Source organism: Chenopodium quinoa, unplaced genomic scaffold (assembly GCF_001683475.1).
Source record: "Chenopodium quinoa cultivar QQ74 unplaced genomic scaffold, ASM168347v1, whole genome shotgun sequence".
In the NCBI taxonomy this organism is placed as follows: Eukaryota; Viridiplantae; Streptophyta; class Magnoliopsida; order Caryophyllales; family Amaranthaceae; genus Chenopodium; species Chenopodium quinoa.
In genome coordinates, this window is record NW_018742418.1 from 6,510,918 (window position 1) to 6,529,588 (window position 18,671).

The 18,671-nt window shown below is 33.6% G+C and overlaps 2 long non-coding RNA genes across 3 annotated transcripts; both read right to left on the minus strand.

The window, feature by feature from the left end:
* Nucleotides 1-1,222: 1,222 nt before the first annotated feature.
* Nucleotides 1,223-4,467, minus strand: LOC110711636. Its single transcript, XR_002509386.1, has 3 exons — nucleotides 4,193-4,467; nucleotides 3,968-4,059; nucleotides 1,223-1,607 (listed from the first exon to the last, which is right to left on the minus strand). It is a non-coding gene; the product is annotated as an uncharacterized LOC110711636 (long non-coding RNA).
* An 8,966-nt stretch (nucleotides 4,468-13,433) lies between these two features.
* On the minus strand, nucleotides 13,434-16,117 carry LOC110711643. 2 transcript variants are annotated; one of them, XR_002509389.1, is made up of 4 exons: nucleotides 15,612-16,117; nucleotides 14,295-14,383; nucleotides 13,762-13,849; nucleotides 13,434-13,621 (listed from the first exon to the last, which is right to left on the minus strand). It is a non-coding gene; the product is annotated as an uncharacterized LOC110711643 (long non-coding RNA). The 2 variants fall into 2 exon arrangements; XR_002509388.1 differs by having other exon boundaries at nucleotides 13,434-13,849; nucleotides 15,612-16,106.
* Nucleotides 16,118-18,671: the final 2,554 nt, after the last annotated feature.

Genomic DNA, 18,671 nt, shown 5'->3' on the forward strand with positions numbered 1-18,671 from the left:
TTTTTTCCGTTATATAAAATCTTTAATGTGAAATGATAAATTTTTAATAATTTAAATCCTAAATCATTATTCATTGTTTTATCATATCTTTTATGTCGATAGAATCACCAACCTCGTCCACAACCAACCTAATACATCAATGGATAAATTGAACCTTGAAATGTTAGCCAAACTGAAATTGATATAAATTAAATCTTTACATTCATATAAAATAAATCAATATATTTACCAATAAATGAAAAATTGTTGCGATATAAAATCAAATCTATGCATTGGAATTTTTTCATCATCTATCTCCAAAAATAACCAAAGTCATCCATATATTAAGTATACAACACCTAATCGTATGCCATTACATAAACAAATAATCGTTAAGTATCCTAAATAAATACAATATAACTAATAATTACAAATATAAATTTAAACATAAGATTTTAAAAATTACCCGGACATTAATGACCTAAAACTAACACAAAATTACTAACACAAAATTCGCTTGATGGGGTTTTGTATTGATACGAAATTTTATTTGTGTCGTATGATGTGTTAGATCTGCATGTAAAAAAACATTTAGTAAATAAAACATAAACATATAATCGTTGAGTATCTCACATTAATACAATGTAAGTAATAATTAGAAATACTAATTTAAATATAGGATTTTAAAAATTAAGCTAAAAATTACTCGGCCATTAATGACCAAAAATTAACACAAAATTCGCTTGATGGGGTTTTTTTTTATTGATACGAAATTTTGAATATAAATAAATTGTAAATGTGATTTTTTTTTCCGTTATATAAAATATTTAATGTGAAATGATAAATTTTTAATAATTTAAATCCTAAATCATTATTCATTGTTTTACCATATCTTTTATTTCGATAGAATCACCAACCTTGTCCACAACTAACCTACACTACTACATTTTTTTACCTATTGCAACCCTCAAATCCGTTGCATTAGGCGTCAAAATCCGTGACATTAGGCCTAATGCAACGGCCATGTACCGTGGCATCTGATGGAATTGCAGTAGGTCTAATGCAACGACATATGACACTTAATGCCACGACATCAATGATCTGTTGCATTAGATCAACACCTGATGCAACGGCAACATTATTGTCGTGGAGTTAGCTATAATGTCTAATGCCACGGTTTGCTATACCTACTGCCACGGTTCCCTATACCCTAATGCCAATAATAATAATCAAATTTTTTTTAAAAAAAACCAGAATTTATTAACATAAATTAAAAGTTTGTACATTGTTATCTATAAGAAAAATTCCATAATTAAACCATCACTAGTTAAACTAAGAAAAAAACAATTAAAATGTTAAAACAAAATCATTTTGTCCCCCAAACCATATTTTCATCAATTTTTGGACCGCATTATCATTTCTTTCTCCCACTTCTCCAATTTCTCAAGTAAAGCAATTTGGGAAGCACCTTCTTCAACTTCAGTATCCACCTATTTTACTAGTACTTGATGATGTTGAATGCTGCTGGAGCTCTTTGCAACTCAGTGTTCAAAGTTTCCTTAATCGAGTCCAACTCTTGTCATAGCAATCGTTGATGTGCTCAAGTAATTGTTTACACCAACATCATCCTAAATATAGGTCAGTTCATTCTTATCGTCAAAAACTAATTAGCTCATGAATAATAATTGCAAGCTATACCAGTAAAAAAATCAAAGTCAAAAAACAGTGTACTCAATTCCCTACAACCTGCATATATCAAATAAAACCCAAAAACCTTATAAAAACACAATCCAATTTCAAGAATTCAGAATAAAAAAAGAATATAAACATCCATCATTCGTCTTTTCTCATATATAATTCAAGCAAAAAAAAGAAGTAAAAAATAAACTCGAAGTTCCAAAAGTATATTCGTGTACCTGCATGCTGTTCAATAACCATATTTTTGTTCCAAGCACATAGGATAATCAACAACATAGAAAACACTATCTTACAAAGCCATCAGCTAATATGCTATTAGATAAGACTAGCTTTTAAACAATCATCACATTCAACAGGGCTTATGACAGATACCAACTTCAAAACTTTGAAAGCTTCTCTTATAATAAGCATCATTAGAATAACAATAATCCGTCTTTAAGGAGGCTAAACATAATCATATACTTGTAGGTTTTTTATTCTCTCTTAATCTCTCACTCCCTCTCTCAAATGACTTAGACAAGAGTGAGATATTATTCATATTTAATTAAAAACAATCGAACAACTATATTATTTGCAGAATTAAAATAAGAAAAATTCAGAACAAGAGTTCACTAAGACTGACCTGATTTCACAATTTAGCTAAAAAGAAACGAGATAGAATTAATTGGTTTTAATTACCTTAGTTGTACAAAAACATGTCACACATTTTTGGTTTACTAGTTTATAAGCTTAAAATTACTGATACATACAAATGTAGCTTAATTTTACGGATATAAAGGAGTCATAACTCAAAGAAACACCAATTGAGAGGAAAATTATTATAGGAGTCATAACTCAAAGAAATACCAATTGATAGGTTTTTCTAGTAATGCTCAATGTATAGTTTGGACAGATTTGAAAAGGATATCTAGAATTCTAGATATATTTGCATCACAAAATCTAAATGCAGCTTACTAGAACAGTCAGGTATTAAATTGCCTAATCTTATTCAATAGATTTATCAAATTTAATCATAGAATGTCCATAATGCTCATTCTTCAACCTACCACAAAACACATTGGTCTTTTATCACAGAAAACCGCTTGCAGGAAAAGAAAAAAGAAAAACAAATTGTAAAGTATCTCCTTCTGCTAAAGCACGCATCTGAAAAGTGTCAGTTAGAAGAAAGATAACAAAAAGACCTGTAAAGTTTTTTAGACTAGATTACTCGTGAAATCAGAACAAATACTTTCCTGTGCAATCAAGCAAAGTTGTTTCAACTGACAGTGTTCACCAAATCAACAAGAGAATAAGCAAGCAATAAAGCACTTGAACTAAACCCAGAAATCAATCTTCTCATTTTTAAGGAATTCTTATAAGCTGCAGTATGTATTACCCATATTAGTAGCAATGTTTTCCCTTTTCTCTCGTAAATATTCTTGATCAAATCGAAAGCTCAATGCACTAGAATGAGCAACATTGATCTTGGATTCCTGTAAGTCTATAAATGGAAAAGGCAAGGCAATCTATGACTTTATGGGACTGACACGGGCCTTAATTCATGTCGCGGTAGTAATAACTGGATTCCGAACCTAAAAATGTGCAACTCTCAAAGCGACTACAAGCTTAAACATGTGGATACTTTTACTAAAGTTTTATCATCACCAAGAAGAGTTCAGATTACACACAGATAACAATTCACAACTGCACATTTCAGATTCAGGGCATTAAAGTTCAATCGCGAGAACAAGAAATTCGATATAAAACCTCTCCACAAAGTACTAAAATTGCAATCAATTAAGTAAGAATTCTATCAACAAGCAATTCTAAAATCATTCAAAAAGCAAAATCAAACAATAACGCAATTACAGAATTTATAGCAAATAAACCCCAAAAATAACACTAATAAAGTAATCAACTCAGAACCTAAATAATTAAACCCTAATTATACAATCAAATGAACAATACATATAATAAATACTTATAATTAAACCCTAATTAACCTAATTAAACAAATTCTCATTGTTACAATACATAGAAAACATCTGATAACTCAAAAATTTAGAAAATAAACATCAAAACATTTCCAGTGAACACAAGATAAAGCAATCAAAATACACAACCTAGCAAAAATAGTTAATAAGACTCATAAATTCCCCAAAATTAGACATAAATCTGAAATCATATAAATCAAAGCCTAAACATGGACTTGTTTTTTAGCAGATTTTTCTGTTTCCTGATGAATGCAAAAGAGATGAATTAGAGATGAGCGAGAAAGAAGAAAAAGGAGAGATAAAGAGAGAAGGCTTACTCAAAGATCAGGGCACAAAGCTGGAGTTTGAGCGACGTTAGTTCAGCAACTCTCCACCACCGCCATCAATTAGAAATCGAAACTCACCATCGCTGCTCTCCACCACAGCCAATAGTTACAAATCGAAACCCCAGAAATCGAAAAAAATCAAAAATTTGAACTAGTAATTATGCAAAGGAACCCTAAATTTGAAATTTAAAGAGGAAAGTTTAAGGAAACTCATACCATGAACACCAATCAAAACCCTAAAAATCAAACCGCACCGTCGTTATCACTCGCGACCACAATCACCGCCATGACCATCAGTGAATGAGGAGGGAGAAGAAAGAAAGAGAATTTGATTTGTGAGCGATGGTGGTTGTGGATGTGGTTGCGGCTGCGGCGATGGTTGCCTTCGTCTTTGAGGAAGAGAAGAGGGAGAAGGAGAGAAAGAGAGAGGAGAGAGAACTGAGTAGTGAGGTCTGAGGAAAGTGAACTTTAAGCGCATTTTCATACGGAGTATTTAATATCATTGTCATGGCAATAGCCTTTCAGGTCGTTGTATTAATACACCTAATGCAACGGCTTCTTAAAGCCGTTGCGTTAGCTCCACCTTTTGATGTACAAAGTTTATGCCGTTGTATTAGGATTATCTAATGCAACGACGATAAAATGAGCCGTTGCACTAGCTCTTTTTTAGCCGTTGCATTTGATTAAAAATGTAGTAGTGCTACTACATCAACACATAAATTATGTTAGCCAAACCGAAATTGATATAAATTACATTTTTATATTTATATAAAATAAATCAATATATTTACCAATAAATGAAAATCTGTTGCGATATAAAATCAAATTTGTATTTCTTATCATAAATACTATCAAAATTTATCTTATAATGATAGGTATCAAACTTTATTATAAGCGTTTTTCATTTGAATATTTTTTTAGTATATTTTTTTTGGATTTCTAATAAGTATTATTGAATCAATAAATTTATCTTTTACTTTATTTTTTTTCATTAAAATAATTTAATTCGTGGATTATAATCTACGTGGCATTAAAATTTTAGATATATCAAATCTAATTCGTTACTTTTATCTAGGTGGGGACATAATTTTTTAATTCAAAAATAAAATACAAATCTTTCTTCTTATTGGTCGAAATAAGTATATTTCTTACGTGGCGCTTCGAATACTCAAGTATATTTCTTACGTGGCTCTCTAAATACTCTCCAAAAATGCCTACTTTATTTATATATATTAGATTAGATTACCTTGAGAGTTTGAGACATGATAACAATTGTTTTTATATATGTATAAGCTCAACGATTAGTACATGAACAATATAAAAGACAAACTTGAGGAACGACAATTTTATATAATTGTTGTGCACTATGTAATGTACTTCACATGTTTTTTTTTTTTTTTTTTTTTTTTTTTTTGCCTTTTTTGCAAGGTTAATTTATTCTTAATTAAGAAGAATTAAGGTGACTGACTCAACTTAAATAGAAGTTGATTGTATATACATATATAGAAGAGTATGATAACAATTTTTGAAAATAACCTTAGTCCTATGTTATCCAAATTTAGTACAATACTTCATGTATAAATCTCTAAAGGATTAAAATGTGCGAAGTATATATTAAATATCGACAGAAAGGGAAGGTGTTATATTATGGATGTGAGAGGCAAATAATATAGAGGAGGATTATAATTGTCCATATGAGATTCATCTATATATCATATATATATATATATATATATATATATATATATATATATATATATATATATTTTTTTTTTTTTTTTATTGTGTCAATTTTCACAAGTACTTACGCAAAAATGATTAAATAGGAGAAATCTTTTGTTCAACTTATAGTTACATATATAAAATGATATGGAGTGATATTTTTACTAAGCTAGCAAAATTATCAAAGTCAAGTAGTTTTTAAAAAAGTGATACTTTTATCTATAGATAAAAATTTGAATACAATTCCTTCGTTCACATTAGTACATTTCATTGATGATGGATATCGTTGATAAGTGATAATAATAGTACTACATCAATTGTACTCCGTACCTTTTTTTTTCCCCCTAACTCAGCTAAATGGCTAGAAATAATTATCAACTTGACATCAATTGATCCTAATACTGAGGTTTGGTCGTAATATTCTTTCACTCACACTGATTAATTCTGAGTTCTTGAACAAACGATCCTAGTTTTCAGTCTTTGTAACCTATTCAGCTAGCTATTCACTTGCTTTTTTTTCCCTAATTTTAGAGGTGATAATTTGAAAATTTTGCCTTTTAATGATATGTAGTTGAATGTGTAAATTTTTAAAATAAATATTAGAATTTTATGATTATCAATTAATTATTATGAGAGCTAAAAAATGTACTAGTAATATATGTCAGGGTTGTTCATCTCAAGTCCCACATTGAAGGAGTAAGGAGGTGAAGAGCTCCTAATAAGTGAGTGCACACTCCATTGGTATGAGGCTTTTTGGGAAGGTGGCTAAAAACAAATCTGTGTAGGCTAGATCCAAAACGGACAAAATCATACTAATATGGAGTTGAGTGGAGTGTGCGGCCCGGCAAGGTGGGTAACTTAGGCCCAACAAGTGGTATCAGAGTCAATGATTCGGCGAGATAAAAATGGGCGCTATGTGTGTGGGACGGTTCCCTCAAATGTGTGGTCTCCCGGTTGTGGTGCCTTGCGTCGAAAGTCCTCCTGATATTGTGGCTCAGGCGGCGTGTCCCGTGGTGATAGCGACGTACAGTGCAAGATAGTTTCGCTGGAGGGCAGACCATGAGTTATGTGGTCTTTGGTCTGAGGGGAGGTTTGTTGGAGTTGTTCATCTCAAGTTTCACATGGAAGGAGTAAAGAGGTGAAGAGCTCCATAAGTGAGTGCACACTCCATTAGTGTGAGACCTTTTGAGAATGTGCCCAAAAACAAAACCGTACGGATTAGGTCTAAAGTGGACAAATATCATACTAATGTAAAGTGCAGTGTTCGTGCGGCCCAACAAGGTGGGTGACTCAGGCCTTCATTCTTTATATATTGCAACAATTTTCTTTAGGAGAGTTATACTTTCATTGCAGACAATTCTCTTGTAAAAACATTTACAAATAAGGTGTCAACTCTGCTCTAATGTTGATCATTTCTTTTCTCTGTTCATATTCTTAACTACATAGTATGTAGATAACCACATCAATAAGATTGATCCATTCAGCTTTTTTTCCACCTTAACCTTAGGTCCTGTTTATTTTACCTTATTTTTGCTTATTTGAACTTATTTGATCTGATCAGGTCTAATATAATCTTATCTTATCTTATTGTTTGATTTGACCAAACTTTGACCTTAAGTGTACGATAATCTGTAAGGAAAAAATATATCAAGTGGGATCTTATTAGATTCGTAATAGTGTGAATTTTATTAATATGTAATTTTCATAATTTTTTTCATTACGAAATTAAAGATATTTAACGATAAAAAATTGCACATAAAACGATGATCTGATCTAAACTTATTTTTTCTGAAATAAGTAAAAATAAGTTGAACTAAACAAGGCTAGTATCAAAACCCATACATGAATTATTCAATAGTATAGATAAAAATGACAAGTACGAGATCAATTGAAAGAAAAGAAGAGAAATGTTTTTTTGGTTCATATGAGCCACTTAGGGCGGGGATGAGAATCGATCCCAATATCACCTGGAACCGGGAAAAAAGCTCTTACCAACTGAGCTATCCCTCACTCTCAAAAGAACAGAAATGTGATAATATACAATATATATATATGTCGATATGAATATATAATGCATTGGACGGACTATATAAAAGAATGAACGGGGCTTGGCCCCTGATAGATTTATAAAAAAATAAAAATTTACATGTAAAGGGCTGATATAATTATACTTGTATTCCAATAAGATAATATTGGGTAAAAATGTGAAATGCCCAATAAAATACAACTAGGAATAACTGACTGCCTTTTTATTTACTAGAAAGAGTATAAACTAGAAAAGCTTGACTACACTCATGACTCATTCCTCTAACCGTTTTCAATGATACTTTTCCCAATTCCAATGTATTTCATATTTTCATGATTTTCGTCTACAATCATCACTTCATCAGGTAATTTACGAGTTACGGAGTATATTATTGTTTCAATTCATTTTTTTTAAGGAGTAATTATTTTATGAATTCAATTTTCAATTATTTTTTTGTGTAGTCAAATTAGTACTCTGACTAATTTTACCACTCAAAAACAAATTGATGATTGTATAGTAGGTGATAAGATGATATTGAGGTAATAGATTGCTGACTATAGAGTTTTTTCCTTCGATATATCAGTTTTTTTAAAAAAATTATCTATCGATTGTCAACTTGTTATTTAACTTTTACAATACTTGTGATTTGTGAATTGTGATGCATTGATAATAACTAAATTAAGTCACTGCTAAACATATGAAAGTAAGGCATATTCATTCAATAATTACTTTATGGGTTTAATTGTTTAGAGTTAGTTTCTTATTTTTGTTCATATTATAATCCTAACATACCAATACTTATTTTATTATTTTTTGTTTTAGATATATATTTATGTTAAAAAAATAATTGGCCCCCAAAAAAAAAATGTTCAAGATCAGCCACTAGGTACTCCCTCTAATCCTTAAAGATTATCCAATATAGTGATATACGATACTATGAAAACTTGATAAATATACATGTCACGAAATTGAAAAGGTGACTTTTAGATTTAGAAGAGGACGGTGACGGTGACGGTGACGGTGACGGTGATGGTGATGGTGATGGTGATGGTGATGATGTGTACGTATGCTATGTGTATAATAAGTATGGTCGAATATCGTACAATATAGTTGCGAAATATCAAAAGAGAAAAAGCACATGGAATGGCATCTGATTCTAAAAGAAATAAAAAGAAATACACACAAAAAATAAAATAAAAATAATAAGATAATACTTATTTTTGCGGCTCCCTAGGTATGATGACATGCATGGTGACGTATATCTCCCTACATTATGCTGTGGCTCAATCCTCCAAAACCCCCACCACCATCTTTTTGCTCATATCCTTTCCCTATTTTTAATGCTTTGCCATGTAATTATCCTTTTTTTTTCCTTTTGATGATTTCAATAATTGATTAATGCGGTGGAGTGGATTAGATTGAGGCATGAGTTTTCTTAATTTGTAATTAATTATAGTGATTAAAGGGTTAACTAGTAATTTTCTAAATCATCCAGGTATTAAGGGCTTGTTCTAGCTCTTTAACTTATTTCGAATACTTATTTTAGATTTTTGTTAAGATCAGAAAAATTTAGATTAGTTCAGACTAGAAAAATTTAGAACAAATCAGATAGACTTTTTAAAACAGTGACATCAAATAAAAAATTCAAATCATACTAAATCTTAAAATATTTAGACAAAACCTGATTTCAGGTGAAGAGATCGAGTTCTAATTCATGAGTTTGAATAACAGACTTTACAAGAACGTAATAATGAGTACCGGTTATATTGGGCCAACCATAATATAATAGACGAGAAAAGGCTTGAAAATGACGCCAGCTTGCTAAGTCTTTAAAAGATGATCTAGAACACTCTTTAAATGTACTACAGTAAGGAGAAAATAGTTGGAACAAAGTCATAAAACTTGCCGATAAATTCTTGTATGTGCATGTATGCTAATTGTTAAGTAGTACGAAGTACTAAGGATCTAGAAGATGGAGGGATAGTTCCCCTAAACGATGGGGTTCAATCCTACATCCCCCATTTTTTTGATAGGATGGGTGGTCTTCTTCATATCTTACCGTTTAGAAAAAAAAAATTGTTAAGTGTTACTCCCCCGTTCTCCATTTTGTAATAATCACGCTACTTTTTTTTTTTTTTTTCATCTATTTCGTTATTTTTATAATACTTGCAAAGTTGCAATACTTCCTTGTTTGGTAAGAATCCACTACTGTAATGAGTAAAAATGTTCTTGACATTTAAAGATGTCCATTATTTGGAATTATACTGTTCAATTCGAAACTTTATTATTTCGATTTTTTAAAAAATCAGAGTGAAATTGAATATTCGATGGAGTTCAATATTTTCATGGAGCTTGATGCAACCCTGTAATATACTTCCTCCGTTTTCTTTTAAACGCTACACTTTGACTTTTACACTATTCATATATTTGATTTTGACTAGTTTTGATGATTTATAGCAAAGAAAAAATAGTCATGTAAGATTTTGTTAGATTCGTCTTGATTTATACTTTATTAATATCAAATTTATATAATTTAACATATTAATGATTGAAACCATATATTGACAAGCGTGTAATTAGAAGTGTTGTATTTAAAAGAAAACAGATGAAGTATTTCATAGTATAAAATTTTATATGTGAACACAGATATATTCAAAGTAGAAGAACAAAAAGAATAGAGGTGGCACTAAGTAAATCATTAAAATTAACACACATGAATAGTTAAAAAAAAAAAAAAAAAAAAAAAAAAAAAAAAAAAAGACACAACCTTCTTCATGACTAAACTTGGACTGTTTTAGAGCTACTCAACTACTAATTCAAACCCTCACATTTAGTGTTTCACCAATTCACCTTTGAGTTGCCCCATACATGTACTCATATAGAAGATTTGTTAGTAGAGGTTGGGCAGGCCGGGCCTAAGCCTAAAATATTAACCCATCAAGTCATGTCGGGCCATGTTCTGATTAGCGGGCTTTTCAGATCGGGCAAAAAAAACCTAAAATCTATGGAAAGCTTGTCCAAGGCTCGCCCAAAAAAATATTTTCGGGTCAAGTTTGAGCTGAATTTCTCCAAAATCAAGCTGAGTCGGGTTGAGTTGGGTCGGCCCCATCTTGATTAAGTCTATTTATTAGGTACAATTACCATTACTGTTACCGAGTGTTTGGTTAATTGGAAGATTTATTAGGTACTATTACCATTACAGCATTACCTAAGGCCAAGGGTAATAGTTATCACCTATTTATTACCTCATTAAAATCTATGGTAACAATTAAGAAAATGAAAGAAAGTTAAGTTTAAGCGATTTTTTAATGGTTAAACAAGGCGTTTTGAACTAGACTAGACCGAAGATCGTTTGTCCGAACTGGTTTTTAACCAACCCTATCCACGGAACCCTGGAAACCATTTGAACGGTTGGAACCTTCTAATTTGCCTTTAAACTATTAATTTAAAGATTATGTATCCAGTTTCATTAATACAAGGTCAATCCAAACCACAGGGACAAATGATGAGAATCGATCCTGGAATCCCTTGAAAACGAAAGAGAAGCTCTAATAACATGAGCTATCCCTCACTCTCCTAAATAAATTTTTATTTAACCCAAAACTCAATAAAGACTTTATTTCACCTGAAACTCTTTCGTTTAACTTTTATCTAATTATATATTTGTTTTAATCAATCAAAATCCCACTATTTTTTATTAATCACTTTAATCTCACAAACCTTACTTTTTTTTTTTTTTTTTGTACTTTTATATATTTTCATCCTCACAACACATCTTGTGTGCGGTTGACCACACCATGTGGCCACTTATAAAAAAACAAAATAACCCCTATAACACTGACCGAGTAACCCTTATAATACTGACGAAGTAACCCCTATAACATTGACAAAGTATACTGACCGAGTAATCCCTATAACACTAACGAATAACCCCCCATGATGCCTGACCACATGTAAGAATTTGTGTCATCCTTAATAAGCCAAACCCCACTTTATATTCTATCCAACTTTATTTTGAGAGTATAATGATTTGATTTGTAAAAACCTCATATCTTTTGGATGCATATAAAACACAATTGATTTATATATATTACTCAGTATACAAGCATTACTTTACTTATTATGGATTTGTCTGAAACAAACTAAAAGCCATGGTGAACGCTAGACGTCCTTGAAAGTCTCAAGATGCTACTAGACTAGCTCCAGTTCACTCGGCTTGACATGCTCATGTAGTCGAAGAGATTGTACCCCAAGCTCAAAGTGAGCCCGTAGGAGAGGTGACTAGCCCCCATGTAGTCATTCGTCGGGATTTGGAACAGCTTGCAGCCCTAATCAACAAAAACCCTTGAGGAAAGCCTAAGGGCACTTGTCAACCACGGCGGGGGGTAAGGTAGGATGGGAGACACTCCCTAGCTGAGCTCTCAACCTCACTTGTCCTAGCCCCATTAGGCATCCTCTCGGCCTCAGCACCAAGAATCTCATCGGTCACGACTGCACCAATCTCCTGTGGCTCAGCGTGAGTCGGGTCAACCGAGCCGACAAAGAGATGTCAGAAGGAGGAATTGATAGACGCCCGTGAGATAATAAACTTGAGTTCACTCTCAGCATGGCTCAACTAGGTACCATGATAGCCTGGCCAACTCAGCCACTTCACGGCAAAGGAGAAGAGCCTCCGCTCGGCCTGCTCGCTCAACAAGTGGAAGTCTTGAACGTTCCCCCTCTCCCGAGCTGGGGAGGCTTGAAACTGTTAAGAACATCACTCCCTTCAGCCAAGAGATCATGAACACCCTGATTCCTCTGAAGGTCAAGATACCTACTTTGGAGCCCTAAGATGGTATAACCGACCCGACAGACCATTTGAACGCTAACAAAGCACAAATGGGCGTCCAAACCGGGTGTGAGGCATCATGGTGTAGGTTCTTTCCTACCACCCTCAAGGGCATTCCTCAGACATGGTTCAATTACCTCGCCTCGAGGAGCATCAAAACATTTGAGAAGCTATCCAACTTGTTCAAGAAGCATTTCATTGCTAGTTGTAGGCAGACGAAAACTAGCGTTCACTTGATAATTGTGAAACAAGGGGAGAATGAAAGTTTGAAAGACTACATCAAGAGATTCAACACCGAGCCTCAGCTCATACCTGACCTCCTTCTCTGAGGCTATGGAGAAGGCCGAAAGAATCATTGAAGCAAGTGATGTTTGCAAGACCCCCTTAGCTAAAGAGAAAGCCCAAGGACAAAAAGCCCAGGAGGGCCAAGAGTAATGATGAAGGGTTTAGATACAATGCTGATAGGCATGAGATCTACATGAACATAAAAAACAAGGTTATCCTCCCTAAGTCGAATCCAATGAACACGCCAATAGAACAAAGGAACAAAACACTAGTAAAAAAACGCAAATGGCAAGCGGTTCAAAACCCCTTATGGATAGTGATTTTGAACCGCTGGCCCTAAGGGGGTCGCCCACTGCCCTAATTAAATGGGCAGCGGTACAAACCGCTTCCCATTCATAGGAAATGTGCAGCGATTCACTCAACAAACCGCTGCCCATTTGTTCTTTACAGGTTAATTGTCAGGCATAATGGGCAACGGTTTGGCCCACAGAACCGCTGCCCTTTCATATATATATATATATTGTTTTTTTTTTTTTTTTTTTTTTTTTTTTTTTTTGCTTTTTTCACCTAAATTGATTGCCAAACACTTATACATATACATAATAAACATAAAACTCATATATTCATAAAAAAATCTGTAATTTTACATTTGAAAAAATATGAAAAAAAATATCAGCAAGGGCTCAACCAGGGGCTTCAATTGCAGGCTATCAGCACTAGATGCCAACTTGCAGAGCCTTTTTGTATCCATTTGAATGAACTTTTCATCAAAGGATTTCCGTTCCTAAGGAAATAAAGACATGTCAGGCTATGCATTTGCTTGTATCTGAGATACTAAATAGCCTAAAAAGGTGAATTCTTCATTTAAAAAATTAATAAAAGTCACTCTCTACATCTAAGAAATAGTCTATCATCAATCACCACCTCTTGTTTAACTTGTTGAATAGAACCATCAGCAATCTGAAGCCAAAAGTAAGACTTCATCATCTGAGCATATATTGGAGCAAGTAAACTGTCAAGATTTCCATGAAATTCATCATGATGAAAAACAGGAATGTCAGTGGAAGACCAGCACAAAATAAGAAACGATTCTATGTTTCAGTGGGGCAAAAAATTCAACTAAGCACATTCCATTTTAAACAAATTTAACCAGTATCACACAGCCTAGGCATTGTTCTTGAAATACTCAATTATCATAAAAGGAAGATTTACAATATTTTTGTAAGAAATAATAGCCAAGCCGATTACATGAATCATCCTAAGTTCCGTGAGCAAATTACAATGAATTTAAGACAATGAGTGGATAGTGGAGACTACAATGACACTGGTAGATACAATGAATAAAGGATATAGCCATTGCCATTTATGTTTGAACTCATTGAACCCTTTTGATTAAGTAGTTCTTTAGAACTTGTTAAATCAAAAACTGAAAATATAATTTTGAAAAAGACACACACCTAAACACAGGTATACAAAGCTCAAATGACTTGACGACTTGGCCATGCTCTAAAGTTCCAATCACATAGTCATAGGCCTCATAGCCACCCTACAAGCAAAGATAAAGGCATTCAATTACGATGAAACAAAAGAAAAAATAAGCTTCCACAACTCTTCAAACAATTAGAAGCATAACAAAGTCATGCACTTTGAAAATTGAGATCTTATAGCTCATTTTGAGATGTGTCGATGAGATACATAAATACTTTTTATCTTGTATCATTCAAAAGTTAGCGCCCAAACAATCAGAGATATAGAGCGGGATTCTCAAGAGGTCAGAAATGATTCAATGAATAGTTGCAGAAAATAGTTGAAAGAGGTCAGACTATATGTCAAGATCTTGCAAAAAACATATGAGAATTCAAGTCAACTCAATATTACCACCAACTCTTGTACGAATAACATCATGCATCATCTAAAGAGTTGTGCAACGAAGACTTATTTAATAGATCATGATCAAGATCCTATTTCCAGACACCATGTATGTATGACAAAACCATATTGCCCCTGACCACCACAATCAATCCACATATGCATTCAAATTGGCAATTAGAAAGCAGAAGTTAGATGGTGAAACTTAAATTGGCAAGGCAGCAGCAGCCTTGCGAGGCCAGCAGGAGAAGGAAGGGAGTGACGTAGGGAGTAGTACAAAAACATTTATTAAACTAACATAATCAAATCCATAATTATAATTAGCCAATATTTCTTCCCATAAACAAACAAATTAAACCTTAATCAAACCAAGAACTAACAAACAAACCCAGAATTTATAACAAGACTACCAACAAGAATTTAACCCAGAATTAATAATTACTGTAAAAGACCCCAGAATCATAAAATAATCAAACCATAAGCAATCAAGAATCAATAACCCAAATCAAAATATACCCAGAAAAATACACAAGTGATCAAAATAACCCAGAAAAACACACAAGTAATCAAAATCAACCCAGAAAAGTACACAAATAATCAAAATTAACCCAGAAAATCCCACAATTAATTTATCTAAAAAAAACCCAGAATCACAAAACAAGCTAATCATATGAATAGACACACAATTAATCAAAATTAACAGAAAAATTTAAGCAAAGAGCACTAGACATAAAAACCAAATACAACTATATTCCTAAATTTCATAGTAGGCGAATTAAATTATTCAAGTATTTATAAACAAAAGTTAATAATTAGAACCCTAAATTGACTATACCGGATTGAATTAACGAAACCCTAGGTTGTGAAATTGGTAGTAGATGGTTAAAGCAAAAAATCAATTTCACCTGAGACGCTGCTTTAATGGAGGAGAGAAACCAAGGATTCAGAGTTACAATGGAGCACCTCGGGATTAACGAGCACCTTCCGCTTCGCAATCTGCCCACCAATCTATCTCCATTCTTCGTATATGCCACCACCGACGAAGATCTGCAGAAAAAAAAAACCGGAAAAAAATAATCTAAGAAGTAGAATATGCAGAAATTAAAGAGAATTAAAGAAGAAGGAGAAACTCAAGGAGCTGCAAGCCTGCAAGATCTGGCTGGTAGTGAATAGAGAGAGTGAGAGAGAGAGAGAGAACGAAATGAAAAAAAGGAGAGAGAATATATTAGCTACGCTAATAGGGCGTTTGGAATGTGGGAATGGGAGTTTGGAGGGAATTTATGAAAATATACCAATATTTTGTTTGGATAGTGAATTGAAATAGATAAGGAATTAATAACACTTTTACAAATTTACCCTTACTAATATTTCCTTTCATTGTTTTAAACTTATTCCCATTCCCATCCATTTATTACCTACCCTCCCTAGGTAATAAAATGGTGGGAATTCTCCCCTAAATATTCTCATTGTCATCAAACAAACAAATTTTTTTTTCTTGAATTGAGATTAAAACTCCCAATCCCACCCTCAATTTCCAAATACCAAACACCCCCTAAGAGTTGAGAGGGAGGAGAGAGGGAAAATAAACTTAATAAGAAACTAATAACATAATGGCCAGCGGTTCAACTTTCAAACCGCTTCTCATTTGTATCTTTATTTATTTTTTAAGCTAAAGTGGGTTTTTGAGCAGCGGATTTCAATAACCACTTTCCATTTGTGGCTGGCCATTTGCTTTTTTCTACTAGTGAAAAGCTGTGGTGTGAGTACCATCGAGAGTGTGGTCATACCACTCGGTATTGTCGTGAACTCAAGAGAGCACTTGATAAGCTAGTAGATGAAGACAATCTTAACCGGTACCTCAAGCATCCTCTAAGAGACAAACAAAGAAGCAAAGCTTCCAGAGTCGCACAAGAGGTTCATAGATCAGCCAACACCAACATAAGCATCAATATCATAGCAGGAGGATATGCCTCCTAGGGCTTGTCTAATAGAGCACGGAAAAACCATTTGCGGTCGCTTGAGGAGCGTATCTATGATATCGTCACCCTCTCATCCACCCCTAAGGACTATATCATGGTCTTTGGGGATGATGCTGCAAAGAAGATCCAAAGGCCCCATGATCACCCTCTAGTGATTCATATGAAGGTGGACAACGCTCGGGTTAAGAAGATCTTAGTGGATAATGGGAGCTCAACTGACATAATTACTTGGAAGTGCCTTGAACAAATGCGCTTTGGCAGAGGAGACCTCACACCCCTTGACAAGCCATTAGTCGGCTTCGGAGGCAACATGTTTTTCCCTTGGGAACAATCAAGCTACCTATCCGCCTAGGGGAGTGATATGTTCATTTTATATAGTGTTTTACCCCCGTTCCTTGGTCATATTTAGGAGTATTTTTGGCTCTTTAGAGCCACTTTTATTACTAATAGGCGTATTCTAGTGTTTTCGTAGATGTGGTATTGTTTTATAGGAAATTGCAGATTTGGAGCATTTTCCTGGACTTATGGGAGCCACTACGAGCATTAGAGATATATATGGCCATTTTCCGTAGCCCAAGACCGGTTAGAGTTATCAAATCAGTGATTAAGGGCTCGACAAAGAAGAGATTGAGGCATTGGACCGAGCTATAAAGGCCCCAAAGAGAAAATCCGGATTGGGCCAAGAAAATGGCCTAATCAAAGATGATCCCTTGCCCGAGAGCTCGCCTGACTGGGTAGTGGCCTCGCCCTAAGGCTCGCTCGATCGGGCGAGGAAGAAAGAAGAAGAATGCTTCGCCTTGGTTCGCGCCCGACCAGGCGTGAGCGAGACTCCACTGAAGCAAAAGGGCGGGCCCGACCGGGCGAATCTTTGCCCGATCGGGCGCGTGATTCTGAAGAGGGTTTCGAAGATTTTTTACTTTGTTTTTAATTAGGATTTTTTTATTTTTTTTTTTAGCTTAAGTATAAATGAATTTTGTTAAGCTAGATACGGGTACCTCTTCTCATTAGTTAATTTCTCAGATTTAGCTTTAGGCTTTGGATTATTACTATTGTTCTCTCTCTACACTTTTGGTTTATGCAATTCATTATTTCCATTTACTTTGGTAACAATTTCTTCCCCTTTCATTTTCGGTAATTTAATTGCTTTGCTTAATCATGTCTTGTTTATTTGCTTTGCTTAGTTTAGATTTTAATATGTATGAGTAGATTTATTTCTAGGGTTGTGGGGATCCATAAATAATATGAAGGGGTGAATTATTATTGTTGAATTTCAATGCTTTGATTGATTTCCTATTGATTGATTTAATGGTATGCAATTAGATTAGGCCTGGTTTAATTGTATGAGTTTTGCAATATTGATTCGAGATTCGAGAGATGAGAATTAATGTTTAGGCTTAGTTTTAATAGGCAAGTTAATTTATAAATGGTTAAGTCAAGATCCGATAGATGCGTTTTAATGCCGGTAGATTAATTCTGTGATTGTAATACGTAGCGAAAACCCTTTATGATCTGATTAATTGATGTATTGATGATTGATTACTATGTTTTACCCTGAAATATTATTTATTGGTAAACCTATACCCTAGGATTTGTTTTATTATTATTCTAATAATTCTTAATCGTGTTAATTTAATTAGTTCCTTTAGTTTATTTCCATAAAAAATAAATTGGTTACTTAATAGTTTAGATTATATAAATTAATTAGGAATAGAAAGACTTGTTTCCTTGTGGATTCGACCCTACTTCCCTATCTGATTTAGTTAGAGGACTTAGGTAATTTGATTAGGAGATACGGCTTTATCTTGTGAGGGAGAAGGGTAAAGGAAGAAGCTCCAATTCACATTCTTAGTTGTTGACACCCCTCTTCCATACACTTGCTCAACAAGGTCAAAGCCGCCATCTCAACCTATCATTTACTTCTCCAATTCGAAACTGATTATGGCTCTGTTGGGAAGTTATATGGAGATCAGTATGAAGGGAGGAGAT